Source organism: Peromyscus californicus, unplaced genomic scaffold (genome assembly GCF_007827085.1).
Source record: "Peromyscus californicus insignis strain IS unplaced genomic scaffold, ASM782708v3 Scaffold_5__1_contigs__length_169319896, whole genome shotgun sequence".
Lineage (NCBI taxonomy): Eukaryota > Metazoa > Chordata > Mammalia > Rodentia > Cricetidae > Peromyscus > Peromyscus californicus.
In genome coordinates, this window is record NW_026294573.1 from 148,059,435 (window position 1) to 148,083,587 (window position 24,153).

The 24,153-nt window shown below is 39.7% G+C and overlaps 1 long non-coding RNA gene across 1 annotated transcript in view; it reads left to right on the forward strand.

Moving 5' to 3' along the window:
• The window catches only part of LOC128097840 (uncharacterized), a 62,453-nt gene that overhangs the window by 26,010 nt on the left and 12,290 nt on the right, over positions 1–24,153 (forward strand). Inside the window, exon 2 of the long non-coding RNA XR_008214006.1 lies at positions 20,170–20,388. This is a non-coding gene — a long non-coding RNA (uncharacterized LOC128097840). The remainder of the gene's footprint in view (positions 1–20,169; positions 20,389–24,153) is intronic.

Here is a 24,153-nt window from a genome sequence, read left to right on the forward strand (position 1 = left end):
TCAAATGGACTTAATAGATATCTATAGAACATTCCACCCTAACATAAAAGAATATACCTTCTTCTCAGCACCGCATGAAACCTTCTCTAAAATCGACCACATGCTGGGTCACAAAGCAAATCTCAACTGATATAAAAAAAATTGGAATAACCTCCTGTATTTTATCAGACACCATGGCTTAAAGTTAGATTTCAACAACAACAAAAATTATAAAAAGCCTACAATCTCATGGAAACTGAACAATGCCCAAATGAATCACCAAGAAGGGAAACACACACACACACACACACACACACACACACACACACACACACATACACACTTACACACTCACATATACAACACCACTACCACCATCATCAGCAGCAACAATAACAATTACAAAATAACAGGAATCAACAATCATTGGTCATTGACCTCTCTCAATATCAGTGGTCTCATTGCCTCAATAAAAAGACACAGACTAACAGAATCGATGAAAAATAGGATCCATTCCTCTGCTACATTCAAGAAACACACCTTAACATCAAGAATAAACATTACCTCCAGGTAAAGGATTGGAGAAAGATATTCCAAGCAAATGTACTTAAGAAGTAAGCCATTTTAATATCCAACAAAATAGACTTCAAACAAAAAGAGATAGGAAAGGACACTACATATGCGTTGTCTTAGTTAGGGTTTTCTATTGCTGTGAAAAGACACCATGACCATGCAACTCTTATAAGGAAAACATTCAGTTGATATGGCTTGCTTACAGTTTCAGAGGTTCAGTCCATTACCATCATGGCTGGGAGCATGGTGGCATGCAGGCAAAGGTGGTTCTGGAGGAGTAGCTGGGAGTCCTACATCTTTTATTTTTTTATTTATTTTTATTATTTATTTATTTATTTATTTATTTATTTATTTATTTATTTATTTATTTATTTTGATTTTTCAAGACAGGGTTTCTCTGTGTAGCTTTGTGCCTGGAATTCGCTTTGTAGACCAGGCTGGCCTCGAACTTACAGAGATCCACCTGCCTCTGCCTCCTGAGTGCTGGGATTAAAGGCATGCGCCACCACCGCCCAGCCGAGAGTCCTACATCTTAAAGGGAACAGAAAGTCTACTGAGACACTAGGCAGTATCCCATCCTCACAGTGACGCTTCCTCCAACAAGGCCATACCCATTCCAACAAAGCTACACTTCCTAATAGTGCCATTCCCTACAAGATTATGGGGACCAATTGTGTTCAAACTACCACATTCTACTCCCTGGCCCTGTTGTGGGATGTCTTTCTGTATGCTTTGAACATGTGTTGCTCTGATTCGTTGATAAATAAAACTGCATTGGCTTATGGCAGGGCAGGATAAGGTTAGGCGGTACATTGAAACTGAACACATCATGACCACAGCAACTCTTACAATTTCAGAGTTGTAATTTCAATTTCTTACAGTTTCAGAGGCTCAGTCCATTATCATCATGACTGCATGTAGGCAGATGTGGTGCTGGAGTAGTAGCTGAGAGCCCTACATCTTGCAGGCAACAGAAAATCTACTGAGACATTGGGCAGTATTCCGAGCATAGGAAACCTCAAAGCCTGTCCCCACAATGACATACTTCCTCCAAAAAGGCCATACCCACTTCAACAAAGCCATACTTCCTAATAATGCCATTTCCTATGAGATTATGGGGACCAATTACATTCAAACTTCCACACCTATTAAATGAAAAATCCACCAAGATGACATTTTAATTCTTAAGATCTATGCTTCAAACACAAAGGCAACAAAATTTGTAAAAGAAACACTACTACATCTTAAATCACATATTGACCCTCACACACTGGTAGTGGGAGATCTCAATAACCCACTCTCATCAAAGGACAGGTCATCCAGACAAAAACTAAACAGAGAAATACTGGAGCTAACAGACATTATGAGCCAAATGAACCTAACAGATATCTAAAGAAAATTTCACCCCAAAACAATAGAATATACATTCTTCTCATTACTTCAATGGAAATTTCTCCAAAAATTTACTAAATATTGGGAGGCAAAGCAACTCACAAAAGATACAAGAAAACTGAAATAATAACTGCCTGTATCCTATCAGACCACCACCGAGTAAAGCTGGATGTTAACAAGAACAGAAACAACAGGAAGCCTACATATTCATGAAAACTAAACTCTCTACTGCATGAAAAACAGGTCAAGACAGGAATAAGAAAGAAATTAAAGACTTTCTAGAATTCAATGAAAATAAATACACAGCACACCAAACTTATGGGACACAATGAAAGCAGTGATAAGAGGAAAATACAAAGCACTAAATACATACAGAAAAAAAGGCTGACTATCATACCATCAACTTAACAGCACACCTAATAACTCTAGAACAAAAAAATAATCACATTCAAGAGGAGTAGATGGTAAGAAATACTCAAACTCAGGGCTGAAATCAACGAAATAGAAATAAAGAGAACAATACAAAGAATCAATGAAACAAAGAGCTGGTTCATTTAGACAATCAACAAGACAAGCAAATAAGATAAAAATAAGATAAGAATCCAAACTAACTAAAAGGTGGAGAAAGAATTAAATCAGGAATTAAAAGGGGACATGACAGACACCAAGGAAATCCAGAGAATTGTAAGGACATACTTTAAAAACCTGAACTCCAACAAATTGGAAAATTTAAAAGACATGGGTAATTTCCTTGATAGGTACCACTTACCAAAGTTAAATCAAGATCAGGTAAACAATTTAAATAGACCTATAATCCCTAGTGAAATAGAAACAGGTATTTAAAGTCTCCCCCCTCCCCCCAAAAAAGTCCAGGGCCAGATGGTTTTAGTACAGATTCTACTAGACTTTCAAAGAAGTGCTAACACTGATACTTGCTGTGGGATGTTCTGTATGGCAAATGTGTTGCTGATTGGTCAATAAATAAAACACTGATTGGCCATTGGCTAGGCAGGAAGTATAGGTGGGACAAGGAGGAGAATAAAGCTGGGAAGTGGAAGGCTGAGTCAGAGAGACACTGCCAGCTGCCATGATGACAAACAGCATGTGAAGATGCCAGTAAGCCACGAGCCATGTGGCAAGGTATAGATTAATGGAAATGGATTAATTTAAGATATAAGAACAGTTAGCAAGAAGCCTGCCACGGCCATACAGTTTGTAAGCAATATAAGTCTCTGTGTTTACTTGGTTGGGTCTGAGCAGCTGTGGGACTGGCAGGTGAGAGAGATTTGTCCTGACTGTGGGCCAGGCGGGAAAACTCTAGCTACAAATGGCACCCAACGTGTTGGCAAGAGTTTCCACCTAAAACCTGAGAAAAAAAGATTCTAAAACGGAGTTAAAAGCAGTTCCTAGTTGTCTCACAGCCTGCGTGTTTGAGCTACTATGGCAGTTCCTGGTGTGCGTGCTGGACCTGCAGTATGGCGGGAATGAGGCTTCTGCAAGTGGCACATTAAGCTGTGTGGTGGATTTAGCCTTTGCTAGTACAAAATAAAAAAAGAGGTTTCTGGGCTACATGCTGCTTTGATAGAAGCATAGACCCACTATTTCTGAGAGTTGATGGCTCCCAGAGCTGGTGGAAAATGTACCACCGCCATGTTGGGAAGCTGAAGTGGGCGGAGCCAGCAGTCACAGCACAGTTTCAGTCTTAGAATGCTGCAGTTTAAAGCAATAGACTCAAGGTAACATAAAAAATAAGCCGCATAAAGATGGCTACCACACAGAGAATCTGGATTATGTTCTCTTTGATATTCATAACTGAAAAAAAAACATTTGATTGCAAAAGCTGTTGAGTTGTGCCAAAATGTATATTTTAAAGGTACCTTGACTTCAAAATTTGGATGTAAGGATATGTTGCTTTGGAAAGGAGGCTCTGCTTTTGTTTCCACAGAAAGCAAGAGGCTATGGATTTGTTCCAGATTAAGATACATCAGGTTTGACCAGCCAAGACCCCCTGAAAGGTCTCCGATGACACCATGGCCCAGATGATTCAACATCCAGAACCGTTTCAAGGCAACTGGCTCAGACGATACACCCTCATGGACTATTCCATAATCCTAAAATTTTCTTTGTGTCCCCATAAGATACATCACCCCCCTCCAGCAGGAAGTAGTAAGAGAAGCTACGCCCAAATTCCCAAATTATATGTAATTTTACTTTGTTAAGGTTTAAGCCTTCCTTTTTGGAAAAAAAAAAAAAAAAAGAGGGGAAGTGCTGTGGGATGTTCTGTATGGCAAATGTGTTGCTGATTGGTCAATAAATAAAACACTGATTGGCCATTGGCTAGGCAGGAAGTATAGGTGGGACAAGGAGGAGAATAAAGCTGGGAAGTGGAAGGCTGAGTCAGAGAGACACTGCCAGCTGCCATGATGAGAAACAGCATGTGAAGATGCCGGTAAGCCACGAGCCATGTGGCAAGGTATAGATTAATGGAAATGGATTAATTTAAGCTGTAAGAACAGTTAGCAAGAAGCCTGCCACGGCCATACAGTTTGTAAGCAATATAAGTCTCTGTGTTTACTTGGTTGGGTCTGAGCGGCTGTGGGACTGGCAGGTGAGAGAGACTTGTCCTGACTGTGGGCCAGGCAGGAAAACTCTGGCTACAGATACTCCTTAAATTAGTCCACAAAATAGAAATAGAAGGAATACTTGCCAACTCATTTATGAGGTTGCAGGTACCCTGATACTGAAACCACATGAAGACACAACAAAGAAAGGAAATTACAGACCAATTTCCCTTATGAACATAGAATCAAAAATGCTTAATAAAACACTTGCAAATTGGATCTAAGAACACACAAATAAGATCATCCACCATGATCAAGTAGGCTCCATCCCACCAATGCAGGAATGGTTCAACATATGAAAATCAGTAAATGTAATCTACTACATAAATAAACTGAAATAAAAAACCACATTATAATCTTATCAGATTCAGAAAGGCCTTTGACAAAATCCAACATCCCTCTGATAAAAGTCCTGAAGAGATTAGGGATACAAGGGACATACCTAAACATAATGAAATCAATACACAGCAAGCCTATAGACAGCATCATATTAAATGGAGAGAAACTCAAAGCAGTTCTGTTAAAATCAGGAAAAAGACAGATTTGTCCACTCTTTCCATGCCATTCAATATAGTACTTGAAGTTTTAGCTAGAGCAATAAGACAACAGATGGAGATCAAGGAGATACAAATTGAAAAGGAATAAGTCAAAGTATCTTTATTTGCAGGTGGTATGATAGTATACATAAATGACCTTAAAAATTCCACTAGGGAGCTACTATAGCTGATAAACATTTTCAGCAAATTGGTTAGATACAAGATTAACTTAAAAACAAAACAAAACAACCAATAGCCCTCCTATGTACAAATGACAAATGGACTGAGAAAGAAATTAGGGAAACAACACTTTTCACAATAGCCTCAAATAATATAAAATATCTTGGGGTAACTTTAATTAAGCAAGTGAAAACTTGTATGGTATGAACTCCAAGTCTTTGAAGAAAGAAATTGAAGAATATATCACAGATGGGAAGGTTTCCCATGCTCATGGATTGGTAGGATTAGCGTAGTAATGATGGCCATCCTACCAAAAGCAATCTGCAGATTCAATGCAATCTCCATCAAAATCTCAACACAATTCTTCACAGACCTTGAAAGCATAATTCTCAAATTCATGTGGAAAAACAAAAAACCCAGGATAGTTAAAAGAACCCTGAGAACTGCTGGAAGTCTCACCATTCTGATTTCAAGTTGTACTACAGAACTATAGTAATAAAAACAACATGGTATTGGTATTGGCATAAACATAGACATGTTGATCAATGAAATAAAATTGAAGACCCATATATAAGTCCACACACTTAGGAACACCTAATTTTTGATAAAGAAGCCAGAAATACACACTGGTATTCCACAATTGGTGCTGGTTAAATTGGACGTCTGTATTTTTAGAAGAATACAAAACTCAAGTACATAACTCAAGTCTAAGTGGAGCAAAGACCTCAACATAAAGCCAGTTACACTGGCCCTGACAGAAGAGACAGTGGGGGAATACCCTTGAACACATTGACACAGGAGATGATTTTCTGACCAGAACACCAATAGTGCAGGTACTAAGATCATTAATTAACAAATGGGACCTCATGAAACTGAAAAGCTTCTGTAAGGCAAAGGACACCATCATTCAGGTAAAGAAGCAGCCTATAGAATGGGGAGAAATTTTTATCAACTCTGCTTCTGATAGAAGACTAATATTCAAAATATATAAAGAACTCAAGAAACTAGATATCAAAAACCCCAGTAATCCAATTTAAAAGTGGGGTATACACCTAAACAAAGAATTATCAATAGAATAAACTCAAATGGCTGAGAAAAACTTAAAGAAATGTTCAACATCCTTAGCCACCAGGGAACTGCAAATCAAAACTACTTTGAGATTCCATTTCACACCTGTCAGATGGCTAAGATCAAGAAAACAAGTGACAGCTCATGCTGGTGAGGTGTTGAATAAGGGGAACACTCTTCCATTGCTAGTGGGAGTGCAAACTTGTAAAGTCACTATGAAAATCAATGTGGTGATTCCTCAGAAAGTTGGGAATTAATCTGCCTCAAGATTACTACTCTTGGTCATATACCCAGTGGACCTACTACAAGGACACTTGTCCAACCATGTGTATTACCGTTTTATTCATAATAGCCAGAAATTGGGAACAACCTAGATGCCCTTCACAGAAGAACTGAATAAAGAAAATGTGGTATACTTATATAGTGGAGTATTACTCAGCAGTTAAAAAGTGAAATAATGAAATTTGCTGGTAAATTGATGGAATTAGAAAAAAAATCATTCTGAGTGAGATAATCCAGACACAGAAAGATAAATATGGCATGTACTCATTTATAAGTGGATATTATCTGTTAAGTAAATGATAACCAAGCTCCAATCTGTAGACTCAGAGGAGGGCTCTAGGTAATTCACGGATCTCCCTGAGAGGGGGAAATAAATAGATTTTTATGGGCAGAGTGGGGGGAAGGTGCTGATGGGAGCTGGGGAATTAGGTAGGGGAAATGGGGAAGAGAGAGAGAGAGAGAGAGAGAGAGAGAGAGAGAGAGAGAGAGAGAGAGAGAGAGAGGAGACATAGCTAGAATTCAAGGGCCTTAGGGGTGTTCATGGAAACTTAGTGCAAGGAGAACTTCCTGAAATCTATGAAGGTGATCCTAATGAGGACTCCTAGTAATGGGGGATATGTAGTCTTAACTGGCCATCACTGATTGCCAGCCAAGGCTTCTAGTGGTAGGACTGGGTTCGATTCAATTGAGTTGTTGGTCAAGGGCAGGGGAAATGGAAATATACAAACAACCCAGGCTGCTGCTAAGACAATGGATTGTTCTTTACAAACTGATAACTGGGCCCTATTGCTGAGGACAAAACACACACACACACACACACACACACACACACAATTCATTAAACAGAGAAGTTGAGCTGGTACCCACATGGAGCCTTCACCACAACATTCTAGGGTCTTTGGTGTAGAAAGGTGTTCTGCAGGCTCCTGAAAGAGAAACATGGACACCAACATAGCCACAAAACATTTGACCTACAATCTGTCCTGCCTGCAAAATATGCCAGGGCAATGATAGCACAGAATTTGTGGGAGTAGCCAACCAATGTCTGATTTGACCTAAGGCCCACTCCATGAGATGGAACACATACAGGACACTATTATGGTAACCAAGAACCAGAGTCTAGATAGCCCAGAGATCTAGGGTAAAAGCAAACACTGCTTGTAAAAAAAAGTATCAATAAAATGATTCCTAATGATATTCTGTTATACTACTAGATCAGTGCCTTATCCAGTCATCATCAGAGAGGCTTCCTCTGGCAGCAGATGGGAACAGATGCACACACACACACACACACACACACACACACACACACACACACACACAGAGTCTAAATTGGATGTCTCCATCAAATCCCTCCCCTCAGTGCTCAGGGAATCACAAGGAAACTGTAATAGCCAGAGGGATGGAGGACACCAGAAGAACAAGGCCCTCTGAATCAACTAAGCAAGATGCATATGAGCTCACAGAGACTGAAGAAGCAAGCAGAGTGCCCTCATGAGTCTGCACCAGGTCCTCTGTGTACATATTACAGCTTGTAGCTTAGTATTTTTATGGGACTACTTGAGGGGACCTGCCCCACCGGGGAACTTAGGTCACCTGTGAAGAGGTGGCCTGGAACTGAGGAAAGGTAAATGTGTGCCGCTCACCAGTTCCCCAGCCTCCCTCTTACCCGGAGACAATCAGACGCAGCGGGGAGTCAAGTCAAGCAAGAACTCGTTTATTGATAGGCAGTAAGCCTCTTTTATATCAGAAAACCTCAGAACCCTAGGAGGAGATGAAGGAACCAACCAATCATTTTAAAGGTCACCCTATTTACAAATTGTTTATGCCCTGACATCATCTCTTGTTTTTTAGTATCTTATTTTAGCATAAATAACTTGAGCTAACTTCCTTCTTCACTATTTGTCTTTAATCTCCATACAAACAACCCAAGCTAACTTCCTCTTAGCTATTCTTTGTGTCTATTCTCTGTACAAACAGCTTAAACTAACTTCCTCTGGTACCATTTGTATCCACTCTCTGTGTAAACAGCTTAAAGCTTAAGCTCTATTTGTCTAACTTTCTCAAGGCACCCTCTTTGCAGCCCATGTATGCCCCACAGATTCTGCCCCCCCCTTTTTTTTAAAATAAGGTGGGCTGTTTACCTGTTTGGCATCCCCACTGACTCTGAGAACAATTGGGTCTCTGACTCATGGACGTGCTCTTGGAATTCTTTTCTTCCTTTTGGGTTTCTGTGACCAACTTTGGTATGATACTTTCTGCTTCACCTTATTATATTTTATTTTGTCATGTATTGGTTGTTGTCTTTTCAAATGAGAGACAGAAAGGGAGTGGATCTGGAGTGGAGGAGAGGTGGGGAGGAGCTGGGACAAGTAGAGGACAGGAAATCTATAATCAACATATATTGTATGAGAAAAGAATCTATTTTAAATAAAAGAGAAAAAAGAATAAAAAACGCCTCAACAAGGTTAAGGCTATACAACTGTAGGGGGGTCTATAATCCTGTACAATGGCAAGTACTTTCCTGAGAGTAATTGATGTTTGATCTGTATTTGTGAAATGAATGATGCTTTTTACTCCTAGTGTGTATCATTTCCCGCTATTTTCTGCGAACTTTCAGGAAACCCTGTCTTAGTTATTTTTCTATTGCTGTGATAAAACACAATGACCAAGACAACTCATAGAAGAAAACATTGAATTGGGCTTACACTTTCAGAGGCTTAGAGTCCATGATGGCAGAGCAAAGGCATGATGGCATGAACAGTTGAGAGCTCACATCTTACCCTGAAAACAGGAGGTAGACAGGAAACACTGGGGATAACATGAGTCTTTTGAGACATAAAAGCCCACCCTCTGTGACACACCTCTTCCAATGAGGTCACACCTCTTAATTATTCCCAAACAATTCCACCAGCTGGGGACCAAATATTCAAACATATGAGCTCGTGGAGGCCATTCTCATTCAAACCATAAGCCTTATGATCACATTTACCATTTGTGGTCTCTAAGAGTCACAGCTAACCCTTTAGACCACATAATGAAATTATATGGTCTCTTGCTGTGAACTGCCTAAAGTAGCCCTGTCTGCCAGAATTGCAACATGAGCCATGTTTATGTTTATAAATTATGTAGTAGCTATATTAAAAGAGAAAAAAAATGAAGTTTTTTATAACAAATTTTATTTAATGAACACATCTAAAACTTGAGATTTAATTATAATATTTTTGTTAAGTCTTAAAAGTCTGTGGTGTATTTAATAGTTCATTATGTCTTCCATTTTCCCTACATCAGGTGCCTAATATCTATCTGCAGTTAGTGGCTGCCATGTGGTCTGATACACATAGTGTATGTGTTAGACACTGACGATCTAGTATGGCCTTAGACAGTCAGTCTCCCTGCTTTGCATTGTTCAATGCCAGCTGCTACTGAGCAAATGTCCAGTGAAGGATTTCTGTAGTTCATGATACTTGACTCTGACATAACCTCAGGGCTATGGGTTCAGATTTTTATATAGCTCTTACACAGAATTTTGGAACTTTGTATGTGACAATATGATAACACTTTAATGCAAACACACACATTTGCATCTCATGCTTGTGCTATCAATAGCTAGTTGTGATGTCTTCAAAATTAGACGTTAGGTAATGTGTTTATCTAAAATGATTCCATATCTTTTATAGATTGATTCAAAAAATTGAAATCAAATTGATTGACCAAGTGAGGAAGAGAAGTAGTTTTGCTGACAAAACTCATTTGATTTTTTCCTTCTTAATTTGCCATGTTAGCAGAAAACAATTTTGGGGCTGTTAATAAAGGCAGAAGGCTTTAATCAACTAAAATCTCAAGTTAGTAGGTAAAGATAATATAGTAAATGATCTCAGGACAAGTGAGAACACACTTGTATAACCATAAAACAATACAATTAGAGCTTACATTTTCTACTATACCAGTGTGGGTCTGGGAGAGATTTTTTTCTCTGACGTTGGCAGTGGGTGAGTAATTAGAGAGCTTTTGGACAATGTAGATTTAGATTGTATGCTTTAATTTCTGATATTTACAATATATTCATGCATGTACACAGAGAATTATGTAAATGTGTCTCACTATAGTTATTCTATTAGCAAAAATAAGAAAATGATTAAAATGTTTATCAATATAGGATGAGCTAAATAAATCATGATATATTGCAGTAGATTACTATATATTTCTTTAAAACTGAGACATCTCTAATGTCCTTACATAAAACTCAGTCTAGCATATATTGTTTAATATTGCTTAGAGAGAAAGAATAAGACAAAATAAGATACATTGATGTAGGCTATGGGATTGCAAACACTTGCTGCCCATTTTTTTAAAAATACAGTTTTATTGATGCACAACCTCCCCCATTTTTCTTTTTTTACATGGATCTGTCTATGTGAGTTATGACTGCTTTTATAGAAAACATTTACTAGCTGTCTCTGTAGAAAAACTTGTGGTGAGGCTTATTTGCTATTATTTGTGTTATGTAATGTTAGTTAAGACAGCGTATAAAGAAATGAGAACATGGACTCTTGACACGCAACTGTGCTGTTGTGAACCTGAGAATATTCTCAAAGGTATGCTGATCGAAACCCTCTGTCATCAAGGAGATTGAAATTAAAATCAATGATGTATTTCTACATGCCTTTATAAGTACTCTTTTTTTTAGTTTTGGTTTTTCCAGTGTTTCTCTGTGTAGCTTTGGTGCCTGTCCTTGATCTCACTCTGTAGACCAGGCTGGCGTTGAACTCACAAAGATCCACCTGGCTCTGCCTCCCAAATGCTGGGATTAAAGGCATGCGCCAACACCGCCCGGTTTCTACATGCCTTTTAATGTTTTAGTGCTTCATTCTTTTGTTTTTAAAAAGTGAAAAATAAATTGAAAATGTCACAATGCACACACACACACACACACACACACACACACACACACACACACATAATGCATTTTGGTCAAATATACCTCTCCCTCCCTCCCCTCCAACTCCTCCAGCACCCAACCTTTTCCTCCCAATTTTATGTACTGCTTTTAGAGATCATTAAGTTCATCGAGTGCCGAAACAATGTGCATGGGTGTAGGACCATCTGCTGCAGTGTGGGCAGCCCATCAGGAGTCACATTTCCCAGTAGCCATGAATTGTCAACAGGTCCTCAGCTGGAGTGCAACTTCACAAGTCCCTTCCATACCCAGGTTAATTTTGTGTAGATGTCCTGTATGCAGTGACAACTACTTTGAGTTCATGTGTGCAAAACCCCTGTCACACTCAGAAAACACTGTTTTGTAGCAGTGGTGGTCACCCACTACCTCTAGCTTTATACTCTTTTTATTCCCCTTCTACAAGGATCCTTGAGCCTGAGGAAGAGGGATGTGTGATATAGCTGTTTCATTTAGGGCCAGACACTCCACAGTCATTTATTTCCCCCTTATTGACCAGTTGTGGGCCTCTGTATTATTAATCACAATTCACTGCAAAACAAAAGTTTCTCTGATGAGGGTTAAGAGATGTACTAGTCCATAGGTAAGAAATAAAAAAAAATACCCAGGGTGCAGTTTCATACTGTGTCCATTTAGCAGAATAATAATGGGTTCTCTCCTTTGGCCTATGACCTACATATCCACAGCTTCTCGGCTCAGTTGACACTATCAGGCATGTGTTCCATCTTGTGAAGAAGGCCTTAAACCCACTTGGAAAGTCTTTGATTACTCCTAGAGCACCTGTGCCATGTTTCCACCAAAAGACATACCTTGCCAGGCAAACTGCTTTGGTACCTTACAGTCGGATAAGGTTGTTGATCATTTCTCTCCTTGAATCGTGTGCATGACATTATTGTAGCATTATAAAAGCTAGTCAGTAGGGGTAAGCTCTAGGATGGTACCATCTGGATTTCTCCATTTGAACATTAAACATTATTTCTTAGCCACTTGTATTTCTTCTTTTGAGAACTCTGTTTGATTCCATGCCCTACTTTTAATTTTTTTTAATTGGTGTTTAGTTTTTGAGTTCTCTGTATAGTCTAGACACTAATACTCTGTCAGATTACACCTGGTAAAGATTTTATTTTTACTGTTCTAAAGGTGTATTCACTTGATTGAGTGTGCCCTTTGCTTTACAGAACCCTTTAAGTTTCATGAGATTTCTGTTTGCCAGTTGGTCTTAATCCTGTGCTACCAGAGTCCTGTTCAGGAAGTTGTTACTTGTGCCCGTAGGTTGAGTTGTGCCCCCACTTTCTCCTCTAACAGACTCTGAATTCCTTTTTGTTCTGGTTAGCTTTGTCATTTCGACACAAACCCAGACATCTATGGAAAGGGGGGCCTCCTTGGTTGTGTGACCTTGATTAGGATATCCTATGGGCATGTCTGGGGGGTCTTTTCTTGATTAATGATTGAGCTGGAAGGGTCAAGCCCACTGTGGGTGGTGCCACCTTTGGGCAAGTGGTCATGGGCTGTATAAGAAAGCAGGATGAGGAAGCCACGAGCCCCCGACGGTGAGCAGCACTCCTCCAGGGCATTGCTTCAGTTCCTGCTTCCGGTTTCTGCCTGGATTTTCTGCCTCAATTCCCCTTCCTGATGAACCATAAACTGTACATTGAAATAAAGCCTTTCCTCCATGGAAGTTGCTTTGGTTTGTGGTGATTATCCCAGCGACAGAAAATAAAGTAGGGCACTTCTACATGATTTTAAGACATTATTCATTTCCTTTTGCTATGACTGGTTCTATACCACACCAAAAAACAAATTTTAAAGTTGGAAAATTCAGTCAACCAATTCATTATTTTGTATACTAAATAGCTAGTTTTTTTTTTCTTCTGGTTATGAACTAACAAAATGTGTTGCCTGGAGGAGGGGGGCTGAGCAGAAGGAGTTACTTGAAAGAGTGTAACTAATATTTCAGAGTGTATGGGAAAGGACTTGTCCAGAGTGCTAAAGCCAGTGCTCACATTGGAATGGAGTAAAATCTAGGCTTGTTTGAGAGGTCACGGCAGCACCACGGCTAGGCTTCTCCTGGCCCCAGCCTCCACCAGGCCTGAGTTTTAATTCAGTTTCAGTTTCCGTTTCTGTACCCTGTTGAGTTTCAGTTTCTGTTTCAGTACCCTATTAGAGCAGGAAGAGGAGCCCCAGCCAATCATGTTCAGGATGACCTCATCCCCTCCTGGCTGCCTATAGAAGGAGCCTGTGAGCTCCATTGGGGTCTCCACCATTTTGTAGTCTGGCTGGCAGACCCCAGTATGTTGGAATAAACAACACCCCTGCTCTTTACATATGTGAGTGGTGGTCTCTGTTTTGTGTGGTGTTCTGTGGACTCTAACCCTGTCAGACCTGGCTTTGAATGAATCATCAGGCTTTTGGGGGTGCACATTCATACAGGAAGAATCTATTTGGAGTTTGCCCAGTTACGGACTCTAGGATCATGCCCACCGTGCTTGCTAGGTTTTCTCAGTTCAGGCTCCTGTCTATGGAATGGCTTACATTTAGATAATCAGGTAACTTGTGTGTGTGTGTGTGTGTGTGTGTGTGTGTGTGTGTGTGTGTGTGTGTGTGTGCAGCATCTATAATAATACTGAACATGACTCGTGGTAACTCTGGATTAATATGATGTCTCTCTTGGTATGGTTGTTCTTTTGAGGTGATGAAGCTAAGGTGTCTTCTGGCTGACGGCTGAGTACCCTTCTTCCTCCAGCAGCCCAGCTCTAGCCAGTGATACTCTCAGTTTGGTGCTATGTGTTCTGATACAATGACCTGGCAAAGTTTTCTTCTTAATTTAACAACAACAATAGTGACAACAGAATCCCCCTTTTATGAAACTTTAGGTGTTTACTTTAAAACGTGCAGTCATCTTTATCTCTTGACATCTGTCCTTTCACTCCGTCTTGTGTTGACTAATACCTTGCTCTCTGGGATCCTGGATGATCGGACAATCTCTTGGTCTCCACATGTCTCATTCCAGAACCTCTTTTTAGTGCTTAGCTATGCCTGTTTAAAACCACACCACATCAAAGAATATGTGGTAACATTCATACCCACAGACACGGTCCTTGTGTGTCTGAGGGTGTTTCCTTTGGTAATTACAGTAGTAAATCTTTCCCAGCATAAGCTCTCCATGCCCCCCTGTGATGCTAGACGTGCTGTTCTTTCATGGTTCTGCTTCATGCTGTTCCTGACTTGAATGCACCCAGCACTTGCTACTCAGAAACATCTCTTATTCTACCGTGTTTGTCTTTGACTCCCTGGAGGGATCATCACCCTCTTGTCTTCAGTGCTCAACATTTTATTCTTGAACCTATCAGCGTTTATTGTAGTTAAGTGATTGGCTTTTGTGCTCTGCTTGCTCCTTGATCACAAATTGCACCTTAGTTATTTCGAGCACCATATGTTTTGAATAGTAGCAAACCCAGGGTGAAGCTACACAAAAGGAGGTTGAATGAAGGGTCTGGCCCTTAAGAATTTAAAGTTGGGTTCTGTAAGGATTGAGGAAATTATGGCAGTAAATTCATTCAATAGCACAAATTTACTAACTATGTCCTATGGGCCAGATCTGACGTGATGCCTGGCGTACACCGGCACACATTAAGGAACAAAACCAAAAATCTCTATATTCTTTTCAGTGATGAGATACAGGCAGAGAATGATACATGAATGTAGGCAACACTTCCATTTCTTGTGGTCTAGAAATTGTAAATTATTACAAAAAGCAAACAGAAAAATAGAGCAGAATGCAAGAAGCCAGGATTACTAGTGCTGGGAAGGACAACGTCCAGTCCTCTCACTAATGACATCCAAATCTGTGCCACTTATCTAAAGATGAACACATTTAAGTCTGAGGCCAGCTCCAGAAGATGAGAATTATTCGTCTTATCTTCTTTAAATAGATTAGGAATGAAAACAAATGTGTCATCTAAGTTGACTACACAGACGGGTTCATACCTGTACTTGGGTTTGGATTTGAACCCAGGTAGTCTAACCTAAAAGTATAGGTTCTTAATTAGTACTTTGTTGTTTATAGGATGTGGTAAGTCTCCTGAATTCTTCTTCAGTTTTTAAATATCTGGTGTAGTAATCTTTTCCTTTAAAGGCAAATTCATTGAAAAAAATAAAGGCTTTTCACAGGCAGGGGGCAGCAAATGATTGGTTTTGAACGGGAACAGTTCATGCAGGATGACTTACAAAAACAAAAAACCCTCCACAAAAACCTGTTTAATTATAGTAAATAGCATCCCTAAATAAGATTCAATTCACATCTTCCTTATTCTTTTAGAGTAACATTCATTTCTTTCATGCTGATATAAACATTTAAAACTATTGCTTTAAAGTAATAAATTTACATATCATCTCAATCTGAATCGTGGTCTAAATATCAACATTTACTAATATCTTCCCGCTTTGATTTTATATTATTTTAAGATGCCAGGATGTGTGCATTCTTTTCTTTCTACTTTGTTTTTTTCAAATTGCATTCTTCTTTTTTCTTTTTCTTTTTTAAATGTATATTCTGGTTACAGTTTTCCCTCCCAGTTCCTCCCCGTTGCCCCTCCCCTCTGGATCCACTCCTCTTCTGTCTCTTATTAGAAAAGAACAGGCTTCTGAGAGATAACAACCCAACACAGCAAAGTAAGATTAATAATAAGATAAAACAAAACCCATCACATCAAGGCTGGATAAGACAAATCAGCAGAAGTAAAAGAGCCCAAGAGAAGCCACCAGAATCATTTTTTAATTTCAGTAACTTTTGGTTAGCATGCAAGATGATGGTTTCCATTAGGTCACACCCTTGCAGCTCTGCCCCACCACCCCCTGTCCCCCTCCTCCCACTGACTCCTTTCTCTCTCTCAGTAATCCCTCCTCTGCTTTCATGTTGTATGGATGTAAATGTGCATATATGTACATTTAGATTCTACATATGAGAGAAAACATGCTTTATTCACCTTCCCCCATTATTCTCTCTTTTTTTTTCTCCTAATTCCTCTCTTTAAAACTCTTCCCCTACATAGTCTCCCTCTACTTTCATGTCCTATATCCTTTAAAAAAATATATTGGAATATATATATTATTTAAATATATTTTAAATTATCAGAGCTAGAAAAATAAATAAAATTGATGTGTACTTATGTTTTTACATATACTTTTTATTATTTGGAACCTTCATACATGTATATGATGAAATATAGCCATATACACTTAATCCCATTTTCCTTCAAGTCCTCCCATATCCCCTACAATCCCCCATCATAACTTTGTATCTTCTTTTCTTTTACTGGGAACCCAATAGGTTCAGTTAGTGCTGCCAATACATGGATGGGTGTGGGCCCATTGCTGGGAGCATGTGCAATCAACCAGAAGCCACATCCTCAAAGAAGAACGATTCTCCCTCCTCAGCAGGATCAATTGCAAATGGCTCCTCAGTAGGGTTTGGGGCTGTGATCATCTCCTCCTTCTCTGCTAATGTTTCCCCAGCCTGCTGACTTTCCATGTTACCATACTATATTGCTTTCTCTTCTGAATCATTATAGAATCATGTTTCTATCTTTTTTTTATAATTTAAACACCCCCACCCCCACATAATTTAGGTAAACTTTATCCTGAGCCACTTTATTAATTACAAGCTCTGAACTTACTCAGCTTTGAGGCCTCTGTACACTGAGTCTTGCGTGCAGTAGGTTCCTTGCTCAGGGCCTTTGCATGTGCTGTTCCCTTTGCTAGGAGTGATTGGCTCTGATATCTGCATGACTTTTTCCCTTTCTTGTGTGGGTTCTTTACTGAAAATTCACATTCTCAGTGTCTGAAATCCTCCTGATTTACATCATTTTGGATTTCCTTTTCCTGCAATATTATTTTTTTTTCTTAGCACAAAATACATAACGGATTGTGTTTTTTCTCATTTATCTTATTTATTTATTTATTGGTCTAGAATGCAAGTTACACTAGGGTAGAGAGTTTTGCCAATTCTGTTTGCAACTCTATTCTTAGTGCTTAGCACAAAGTAGGAGACCAGTACATATTTAAGGAATAAATAAACACATAGCAGCCTTCAACAAACACAGCAGAAATGAGCCATAGTGTATATGCACTGGATCTGAGCCTAGAACTAATGTCAAGGGAGATGAATGGGTTTCCCCTATCATATGTGGAAACGCACTAGCAAAATTAGCTCACATTTACCTAGATCTATTTTATAAAAAGCCAACTAATTGTTTCACTGTGTTAGCGAGCTTCAATGTAAGAGTCGACATATAAGGATTCCAATCCATTTCTACACGTCAGAGGACCTTTGTCTCCTTACCTGCCAGAACAGCGAGATGCTTCAAAGACCTCTGCTCAGCTCCTCGCTGCTGTCACCTGTGGTTTGTACCATTGAGTCCACTGGTCATGTTTGTTTACATGGTGTGGCATATGGCAGTGGTCATTTCTGGCCGCAGACATGTCCTGAAGATTAACAGTGGCACTAGGCCTTACTATGTGGTTTTTGTCATTGAAAATTAATTTCTTTTCTAACAACTGAGTGCTGAACGTTTTGACAGGAATTTTGAATGAAGATGTTCAGAGTTCTCATCCTGTTGCAAAACAGTGGGTTTCAAGGACACTCATTGAGTTGATAGTAAATTACCTTCACTCAACGAAAACAAGTTCAGATTTGGATACATTCGGGGGAATTTGATACTTAGGACAAAATAGGGAAAATGTTCAGACTTGTAGTATAATTTATCAGAGTACAAAATAATATCAGTTTCAATTTGTTTGAGTGCAAATAATTCCCAGAAAGTCTGACTTTTGTAAAGTTTTCCAATTTTGCTTTCGAGTAAAGAAAAGTGCCTAAGAGCAACACAGATGCTCTGAAGGAAACTGCGTGGCTTTGCTTTTAGAGCAGGAAGACTCCATTTAATAATTTTGATTATTTTATTTGGTCATATTCCCTTAGCTTTAGTCAGAGTTATTGGTTTTGTTAAATAAAACAGAAACCTGGACCTCTTTGTAAGGGGAAACTTTATTTGACAGGGTTACCGTAAGTGGGGAGTGGGACATTGCAGTAGAGAGGATGCTGTGGCCGTGAGACTACTGAGTGTTTCCTTTCTAAGACATGAATCAGGCGACAAAGAACTGACTCAGGACGTGGGGTGACAGAGAGGTGGGGACAGAGCAAAGAACAGCAATTCAGAGGGTCCATGGCCTTGTCAGAGCAGAGGTAAACATGGAGCAAAGATCTTGACAGGAAGAGTGATTCCTTGTGGCAAGCCAAGCTGCAGACCTCAGAAAAGAGCAGGGAGGTGCCTTTAACCTCTAGTGGGTTCCAACACAGAGCTCAGGTCAAATTTGTTCACTTTGGAACTTAGGGTAGGTTTAGAAAAATACCCTAGCTTTTTTTTTCTTTTACAAAGGGATTAAAATAATAATTTGATGGCTGTTAATTCTGACATTTGAAATTTGCTCTTCAAGATACGTGTATGTGTGTGGTATGTAAATTATCTAAAAATAAAATCATGAACACAAAAGGAATCTTTAGAGATAAAGAACACAATTGGACATGCAGTTTGCTACTGGTTTGTATGGTAGCCGACATCCAGGGGCACTGCATATTTAAAATAAGAATAGGAAGTGTAGGAAAAAAGAAATCTTTGAATTTGAATATTCAGAAAGTCTTTCTTAAAGGCATTCACCCTGTTTCCTTAAGGTGTTTCCTCTATAGGAAAATGAAAGACTGTTTATTGAATTCCTGCAAAGTTCTTTATGAATCAAGGACAAAGATAAGACAAGAAAGTTGAAAAATATACAAAGAATTAGGATAAAGCATCAGGAGTTTCATTTTTTATATTGTGCTAAAAGACTAGGAAGCATAGGTTCATAGCGAATCAGTTCATCATTATTTTTAGGAGACAAATTGCCCTGAGAACGGCAGCTTCCAGAGAACAGTTGATTTGGTTTTCTCGTTCTGTTGTGTATTTACATCAAAGTTTGATTTCCCTGAAATATCTCCCCAGGTGAAAACGTACAATTGTATTAAAATCTCTGAAACTTTAAACACTTCAAAACCAAATAAAAGTGGACTTGGGATAGGGGAACCCTGGAGCAGTGTGGGAAAATTCGTTCCTACTGAGACTCACCACTGAGGAAACCTAGTAACCACGTAGGCACTTAACGAGTGGGTTACCCCAGGACAGCCCAATGTTCCTGACTTCGGAGTCCTCTTCTGTTAAAGATAAGCAGGTGGGACTTAACAGCCTGTGTGGCTGCATACATTTCTCTTCTCAATGCCAGAAATTCCTAGACTTAGGAAGGAATTTAAATACTGTCTCATCAATGTTGCAAAAAAGGTGAGTACAGGCCAAAAGGAATGCTTCTACATTTGGAGGAGGCCGGCTAGAAAACCTGCAGAGAATATAAAGTGGGAGAGATTTTGCTTTGAGAAGACCTCAGTGCTCAGGGAAATAATGGCTGTCGCTGGTGACACACACCGAGCATCCTGCCTTCCTCCTTCTCTGCCTGTTTTATGGTTTTGCTGTCTTCCCACCCCCACCCCTTTCTGCAGAGTACTCAGGCAAGGAAGGACCCAGTGCCCAGCCTCAGCTGCATCGGTGACAGCTCAACCTTCCCAGGGGCCTACCCACAGGGCAGGGAACAGCTTCGTTGCCATTTCACTTCCAGACAGTAGATGTCGCTGGTTTTCTGTCAGAAGAGTCTTGGAAGCCGTCTACTCATCCTTGAGGGTCTCCTGTATCAAATCCATGCTGAACCACCTCAGACTCAGGTGTGTTTGATTTTTACGTATAATCACATCTTCTAGGCAGCTCTTTCACAAATTTATGTAAAATACCCAAACAGTGCTTTCCCACTTTAGATATTTCTGTTGAAGAGGTTTTTTTTTCTTTTTTCTTTTTTTAATTCTATTTTCTTTCTCTTTCTGATTTGATGCCACTGGTGGGAAAAGCTCTCTCCCTGCCTTAAAGATTCTCCTTAAATCATGCCGTCTTCCATGAGGCATTGAGAAGCTGTCTTCTGGAAAAGGGATTTTAAAGAAAGTGTATAAATGATAATATCTTCTGGCTAAACTTCAGCAGTTTCTTCAAAGAAACTTAAAATCGTTTCACCCATTTGATTTTTATGCCTTTGAATATTTCCATCTCCCTTTAAGCCAGAAGATATCCTTTAATCTTAAAAAAATGTGGCTAAGAATTGGTTTTCTGAGAACAGTTTGCTATTACTCCTTAATGCTGTCCCAGTAACCCAAAGGGAAAATTATACAGCAGGTATGCTTATTTCCATAACAAATAGAATGTACTACCATAAAAATATTTGCCTGCCTTGTGTAGAAATGTCAAAGTCAGGAGCTATGAAGATGACCCAGTCAGTAAAGCTCTTGCTGTCCCAGTATGAGGATGGGTTTGAGTCCCAGAACACGTGAACAGGTTGTGCACATAGAGGTGCAAGTCTGTAATCCGCGCTAGGGAGGCAGACACAGGAGGGTCACTCGGGCTCTCTGGCCAGCCAGTCCAGCCAAATCCGTCAGCTTCAGGTCCAGTGAGAGACACGGTTTCAAAAATGAAGGTGAAGAGCCAGCAAACGGCTCAGTGGACGAAGCCACACAAGCCTGACCAACCGAGTTTGTTTCCCAGTGCCCATGTACGGTGGAAGGAGGGAGGCAGCTTCACTACATTGTCCTTTGATCCCCACACATATGCCATGGCACATCCCTCATTTCTCTCTCTCCTCCCCCTCTATCTTTTACATGCATACACATACACACACACACACACACACACACACACACACACACACACACACACACACACACACACACGAGTGACTGAGGAAAATATCTGCCGTTAACTTCTGATCTCCATGCTCACATACACATGCACAGATGTTCATACATACATGTGCACACACACATAAACACAAACATACAGTGCACACATACACCATTACACAAAGACAAAATATTTCAATGATGCCCTCTTAGCAAGTGTTTTAAAGAGTTTTTATGAAAACAAATTGTGGAGAATTTGAAGAAAAATTATCACTAATAAATTCATAATTTTTGCAGCTCGAGTGACTAATGTTCCTTAATACAATTGCATTTATTTCACTAGATGTAGATCTTAAAATATAAGCTCTCTTTTGGGGTATGAAGCAAGGATGGTATTTGACCAAACGTTATTTAAAGCCAAACCCTAAAGGTAGATGTTGGCACAAAGAGGGCTTCATTAAAAGGTTTTTAGAATCCATAATTCACCTCAAAATCATGAATCACATTAGCTCTCCTTAGAAAAATGTCTTCCGTTTGAAAAACAACCAGCCACTTCTTGGTGCTGTTTTTAAAGAGATAACCTATATGTGTTTTATGAGATAAGTTAAATTTTTAATGAGTTCTGTTATTAGAATAAAAACACTTAAAGATTGCTGATACATTCTCAAACCTGGTGGTTTTGGAGACGTCATAGTCTCTGGTGGTGTTCCCAACAGAGGGTCATGTCAGTCCACGTTTCATTCTCATTCTCCAATTACCTGAGTGTCATGGCACCAGAGCACAGGCCTCTCTGACCTGGTGATGGATCTGTGGAGCTGTCAATCCCAGATTTATTGCTTCATTTGGGAATGAGCTGTCTCAGTAGTATGTGCCCTACAGATCTTTCCAGATTGGCAGAAGCTATTCATCAGGGCAAAATAGAGGTCTATACCTTACACACCTATAGGTATGAGGCTGTACAAGTACTTTTTATTCTGAATACAGTTAAAACTTCAAAATGACAACACTAATTTATGTAATTAATCCTAACTCTGTATTTTGCTGTCTGGCAACAACCACAGCTAAACCCATGATAGACTTCAAACAGTGTAAGTGAGAAATCATCTTTGTGAGCCAGAATACATAAAGCAGCCATTACAATATCCTTCTATAACATGTTAGAAGAACATCACAATCACATTGCCAATATTATTTTTCTGAAAAAAAGAAAAAACATTTGCAACAAGTCTTCCTGCAGAACCGTTACTGCATGCTTTGAACTAGCCATCACACACAGCTATTGAATGTATGTCCAAGACACTCTGACTCTGGCTAATCCATATTTTCAACTGTTTTATAACTTAGACTTCCTAAGAACTCAGAACATTTTCTTGGAGCCAGAATTTTTTCTTCTACCAAGAAACAAGGCTGAGAAATGCAAGGGTGTTCCACATTTTCTCCGTTCCTCCCTCTCTGTGCTTCTCATAACCAATCATTCTCAGACTCAGTGGCTGTGCTCAAATGCTGTCTCCATTTCCAACTTTCCCAGCATATACTACCACTCTCTCTCTAAAATCTCCTCATTTCTGCTTTTTCCCATAAAAGTGGTTGGTCATTTGTAATTCTCTCTTTTATCTTTTCTTTAAGTTATGGACAACAAATTTTCCTCTGACATGTTTCTGCTTTTGTATCATTGAAATAAATGCTACATGTCTTTTCTTGTGAGAAATCTATCATCTATTTATCATCTATCTATCTGTCTATCTATCTATCTATCTATCTATCTATCTATCTATCTATCTATCTATCATCTGTCTGTCTGTCTTTTATCTAGATATCATTTATCTGTCATCTATCTATCTATCTATCTATCTATCTATCTATCTATCTACGAGTTGATGACATAAACATAGAAGGGTGCTATGTTAGGTAAGAAAGGAGACAGATGTGCTTGTCATCTCTCCAGGATTGAGATCACTATTACTTTACACAAGAGACTGTGGCCTGCGTTCCTCCGGTGGCCACTTCCTTCTTTTCTTTCTTATTTTTTAACATAATTTTTTAATTGATTCTTTAGGAATTTCACATCATGCACCCGAATCCCACTCATTTCCTAGTCCCTCCACGTCCACCCCTCACCTCCATAGCATGCCCCCAAAGGAAAATTAAAAAACTATTAATTAAAAACAAACCAAAACAAACAAAAAAACCACCTCACTCCTCCATCTTTCCTGCCCCTCCAACACTTCTTCATTTGTTTAAGTGGCCCTGGGAGCTGTGGTGTGTCAGACAGTGTACCCTTTTGTCTACTCTGCTTTAGCAAATGTTCATTGCAATGAGTCATTGGTCTGGTTCAAGACTTCTGGCTTCTGGTACACTGTCAACACGGGACCCTCACCAAAACCCCTCTGGGGTATCCTGCTGTTATGTGGGGTCATGGAGATCCCACAGGCATGGTTCTACAGGACCAGTCCCTTCATGCACTCTGACAAGTCATGGATGCGATAGACGCTGGGGTGGGCTAACTCAAAGCCCTGGATGTGGATCTGGGTGGTAGCTGATTTGGTCACTCTGGGCCTCTGGGACAGAATCAGCTCTTCTATTCCCATGCCATTGGGGATGGCTTTCCCACACCTGTGGTGAGGGGTGTGGGACCACTTCTTCTACTGCAGTGGCTAGTGAGGGGCAGGGCCTTTTCTTCCTGGACCAGCTGGCTCAGCATGGCCCTCGGATTTCAACACACATGGCTCCGATGCTCCCCTGTGGTATCTTGGGCCACAGAGATCA